Below are 5,397 nucleotides of genomic sequence, written 5' to 3'. Positions count from 1 at the left end.
CCCAGGCTCCTCTCCTGAATCTATAGCCCAGGCCTGGAGACGCCAAAGGCAGTAACCCGCTCTCATCTCAGGATCCACCAGCCAGGATTGCAGCTCTGAAGTAGCATTGAGGAAGGAGCACCCTGGTGGAAGGTACAGCATGAGACTGTGGCTCTGAGTCCCAGCAGAGCCTTTCAGCTCTGCACTTGGGACACCCATGTAGTTCACGTGCTTTGGGCTAAGAGCTGCCACTGCAGGTGTTGGCATGGGAGCTGGAAGCACCGTGGTGCCTCGTGGAGAGGGACAGACAGGCTGCAAGCTCTGGAACTCCTGGTCCCTGTCCTGCCTGTGCAAGAGGGGACTGAGAAAGCAGGGTAGGCAGAACCTCCAGGGGCTCAGCTTCACTCAGTGCTCCTGGCAACGAGGCTCACATCTCCCTGCCTCCCCCTGTCCATTTTCCTGGCTGTGTGTCAGCTCCTCGTCCTTTCAGTCCCCTGCATGCAGCCTTGCCCTGGCTCCTGAGGCAACTGCGGCCTGTGTCCCCTGCAGGTTGGGCTCTGCTACAGGAGACACTCCAGGCATCCAATCAGCTGCTTTCTATAAATATGAAATTACTCTAAAATAAGAGTTTGAGACATGGTCACAGATCTTCATATGCCTGCCAGTCTGTTTATGAAGTCAATTACTAGTAATTGATATTTCTAACTAATCTTTATTATTAAGATTTAATTATAGCACAAAATTAAACGACATAGATATTGGGGCCGGCCGCGGGTGGAAAAGTCCTACGGTGGAGGGGGAAACGTTCAGACATGTTTGAGCTGCTGCTGCTGTTGCAGCCACCTCGCAATCCCTCTTCATCTACTACTTGGGGGAAACTCCCAACCAGAGTCAGGCGTCTCAGGCTCACAGACCCCGGAGCTGGTCTCAGCCGGGAGACTTCCGGCGCGGCACAGCGCTTGCCCAGACCGCAGAGCCTCTCCGCAGCAAGGCGCCTGGGGCGCCGGAAGGGCCCCCACTGACGCGGCCGACGTGCCGCCGCCCCGCCCCTCCTGCTCCCGCCGGGCTGGCCCGGCCACTGCGCCCGCCACGGAGGCAGCGGCTGCGGCGACGCTGTAAACTTCACCCCAGCGCCCGGGACCCCGCCCTGGCCCCTGAGCCCTCCGGCTGGGCGCTCCTCGGTCCCGCGCTTGCCTACGCCCCTCGCACTCCCCGGCCCCGCCCCAACCAGGCTCCCGGGGTGCCCGCGGCCAAGGCGTGCGGCGCCATCCTGAAAAGGACTCTGGATTTCGACCCGTTGCTGAACCCGGCGTCCCCAAGAGGAGGCGAGGCGCGCCGTTGTGGGCGCCCACCTCGGCCGCCGCCTCCCCGTTGTCGGCGGCTGCGACCACCGCCACCTCCTTCTCGTCCTCGCTGCAGAAATATCTCGGAATGGAGCCATCCCCTTTAGGCGACCTCTCCTCCCGCCTCACCACAGAACAAATTCTGTAGGACATAAAACAAGAGCATAAACTCATGCAGAAGAGAAGACTTTCAGGAACTAGTTTCGACAGATCCAGGTTGTAGCTCTGATGCGCAGCCGCATGCATTTCTCCTCAGTGGACCAGCCTAGTCAGGTTGGAATGATCTGTGAACGTTTGTTGACAGAACGTGAGGGGAAAATTCGAGAAGAAAATGAAGATATATCGAGTGCAAAGCCTGCAGAGCTATATGATGCATTTGTGAGGTTTACACATGATCAGATAATGCCACACTATGGAGAGCAGCCTGCTAGTTATGTTTCATGAATCACATTCTCTGCCTTTGTGGGCTGCCTTCTTCCCTGTCGAGTTGCTGGAGGAGGTTCCAACTCTGACATACAGCAATGCCAATACCCCCTGTGAATAAGGCTATTTCAAGTTTTCGTCAGTGATAAGCACTGGTAGGCAGCAGCAACTGATTTTGGAAATTTCCCTGAGGGCAGTACAACCTGGATGTGGCTCTTTGTTACCTGTGTCAATACCAGTGGTCTCATTTTATCATTACGATTTTGGCTTTTTAATATTAATATGCTTGAAAAGATAATAAACTGGTGTTCTAGAACATGCCCTTCACTGGCTGTGTAAGTAAAACTGTAGAATGATACTTCAGATGAAGTTAGTGTGATTTTAATTGTGCACCACAACCAAGCTGTAACCAGTTATCAATAACTTAGAATGTAATTCCAGGATCATATTAAGCAAATAGCCTACAGTGTTTCCTATGAAATAGTGAAGGAGAAAGACATTTCTATAATCCAGGAGTTCTTGAGTTTTTGGAATGGGTTTATATAATTTTTTGGGGGGTAGCTTTATTTATTCTATCAGTCTTTTAAACAAATGTTTACTGTTGCAGTTTTTCCAGTGTATCATTATTTTGCTGCCCTTGTAGTACTGGAATTTAGTTGGAAGAATAAAACATTTACTTCTATTCTGATCATTTTTTAAATGTTACAAATGAGTAGTATTTGAATAAAAGTCAGTGTTTTAAAAGTCAAAAAACAAATCAAAACCAAAATTAAATGATACAAACTAATGTATAACCAAAGTGACTCTTTTATATGTTTTCTGTCGAATAATATGTATGTGTAAACATCATTTTTTCATTCACAATGGCTGAGTCCTATTTTTGTTCTCTTTATTTTTTTGTTCCCTTTATAAAGCTGTTAATTTTACAGAAAATTAAAATTCAATTTAGAGACTCTCTTTCAATTTACAGCTGAACATTTTCTAAAGCATGAGCTTGTAAAATTATATTCCAGTGATCAAATTGACTTATTTTTCTTGTCCCAAATAATTTTTGTCTTTCGTTTCTGTGCCTTTTTGGCAGTAATTGCCACAAGCAATATTTGGAGAGAACAAAAATGTGAACAGAATTTGTAACCATGATGATTTAAGATTGCAGGAAGGCGCTTTCTAAAACAGAAGAGGTTAAAGGGCAATTTCCAAGACCATCAGCCAGAACTGTGGGAACAGAAAAATAAAAATGGCAGTATAACCTAGGATTGATTTTGCTTTATTTTTTTAGAGGAATAATATCTTATTTGTTTATTAAATCTTTTGTTCATTTTAATGAGAAAAAAAGATAAAATAGCAATAAAACAGTTTCAAAACAGGTTAGTAGGACAGTTACAATAATTAATACATTGTGTATTATTGTAATTGTAATAATATGTAAGGACAAGATGTAGACATGATATCTTGTCTAAATAATATTAGTACAACCTTTATTCACATTGAACTAAGAGAAAGTAGCTGAATATCTATCCTAACTTATACACACACACACACACACACACACACATTTTTTTTCACTAAAAAACAGTCTGCTATTTGTATCCCTCATTTTTGTTTTGTTTTGTCAAAGATGGGTGTTCCATTGCTGTTAGAGAAGCTGTATTTGGAGAGCACTTTAAAGGACCTTTACATACTTGAAGCCAGTCTAAAGATTGTAGGTACTTGAATTCAGCAAAATAATCCAATGTAGTCTAATAGTCCATAATAGTAGTGAGTTATCAGCACAACTGGCAATTATCAGAAGTTGTTGACTTGAGCCTTTTATAGCTCAGCATGTTAATATGGCTTTACTTTTATACCTCGAGGTCATGCTTTTCTGCTGGATGGTTAAGACCCACTTAAAGCAAAACCTCTATAATTTCAACCAAAATACTAATAGCATTTTTAGAGAAAACAGTCTCTAAACTGAAGAGACACACGATAGCAAAAGATATCCTAGATGACAAAAGCAAAGCAGGTAGCAACACAACGACAGACTTGAAGTCACACTGTAAAGCTATAGTAATTGAGGTACCATGGTACTGGCACAAAAGCATGCATGTGAATCAGAAGCAGAAACAACCCCAGGTATATACAGCTATTTGATCTTTGATAAAGGAGCCAAAAATATACACTGGAGGAAAGATAGCCCTTTAATAAATGGTGCTGGGAAAATTGGATATCCTTATGAAGAGGATTGAGTCTATGGCACAAGAATTAATATCAAGAACGAACAAATGGAATCATATCAAATTATAAAGCTATATTCATAGCTAGACCATAGTCATTCTGCCTATTCTGGAACAGAGGACATCTTTCTGTTTTCTAATGTTCTTACTGATTTCCTTTTTCAGAGTGCTGTAACTTTCATTTCAGAGATTTTTCACTTCCTTGGTTAGGTTAACCCCTAAGGATTTAATTCTTTTATCTAAGAATTTTATTTTAATGTTATTGTAAATGGTATTGTTTTCCTAATTTCTTTTGCAGTGAGTTCATTATTGATGTGTAGAAATGCCATTGATATCTGTGCTTTTTTTTTTAATTTTTTTACTTGTTTATTCATTTTTGCCATACCAGGCATCAAACTTGGGACTTTGTGCTTACCAGACAAGCTCACTTCCACTGAGCTATCTCCACAGCCCTGTGTGTTTATTTTGTAACTGAGTACATTGCCAAACTTGGTTATAATTTTAGGAGTATTTTGAAGAATTTTGGGTCTCCTTTGTAGAGGATCATGTCATTTACAAACAATGCTAATTTGTTGTCTTCCTTTCATGTACCCATTGTTTTTTTATGTCTTTTTCTTCATTATTCTAGCTAATGTTTCAAGGTCTATCTTGGACAGGAGTGGTGATCATGGGCATCCTTATCTTGTTCTTGATTTTAGAGGAACAGTTTCCAGATTTTCCCATTTAATATGATTCTGGCAGCAGGTTGGTCACAAATTTCTTTATCAGATTGAGATCAGACCCTGTTTTCTTCAGAATTTTTGTCATGAATAGATGTTGGATTTTTCCATGGACTTTTGCCACGTCTGAGGTGATCATGTGATTTTTGTTCTTGCTTCCATTTATGTAATGGATTACATGGATGCTGGTTTAAGGATCAGGATCATGTTAGTTTCCAAGAATCATTTGGAAGTACTTCTTTCTTCTCAATTTCATGAGTGAGTTTGAAAAGTATCAGTGTTAGGTCTTCCCTGAAGTTCTTGTAGAATGTGTGAGTCCCTGAGGCTCTGGGATTTTCTTATTTGCTGGTGTTTTTACTGCTGCTTCAGTTTCACTGCCAGTTATTGGATTGTTCAAGAGTTTTTAGTATATTGGTTGATTTTTGGTATTTTATAATTATTTAGGAATCTCTCAATTTCTTCTTGAGTTCTCCAGTATTTTATTTATTTTTAATTTAAAAAATTTATTGAGAAACAAATAGCAATGAGACAGTTTCAAAACAGATTAGTAGGGCAGTTACAATAATTAATACGTTGCATATTGTTGTCTTCATAGCGGTTATTCATAGTACAAGATGCAGATATGATATCCTGTCCAAACACTATTAGTACAAATGTTTCTTCTCATTGAATTAAGAGAAAGTAGCTGTATATCTATCATATATATATATATATATA

General features: G+C 41.2%; 2 pseudogenes; one reads left to right on the top strand and one right to left on the bottom strand.

Moving 5' to 3' along the window:
* Positions 1 to 244: 244 nt before the first annotated feature.
* On the top strand, positions 245 to 1,872 carry LOC111815577 (annotated as a pseudogene).
* Position 1,873: 1 nt separating this feature from the next.
* The window catches only part of LOC101580823, an 11,349-nt pseudogene continuing 7,825 nt past the window's right edge, over positions 1,874 to 5,397 (bottom strand).

This window comes from Octodon degus, unplaced genomic scaffold, assembly GCF_000260255.1.
Source record: "Octodon degus isolate 3935 unplaced genomic scaffold, OctDeg1.0 scaffold00018, whole genome shotgun sequence".
Lineage (NCBI taxonomy): Eukaryota > Metazoa > Chordata > Mammalia > Rodentia > Octodontidae > Octodon > Octodon degus.
This window is presented reverse-complemented; position numbering and strand designations above follow the sequence as displayed.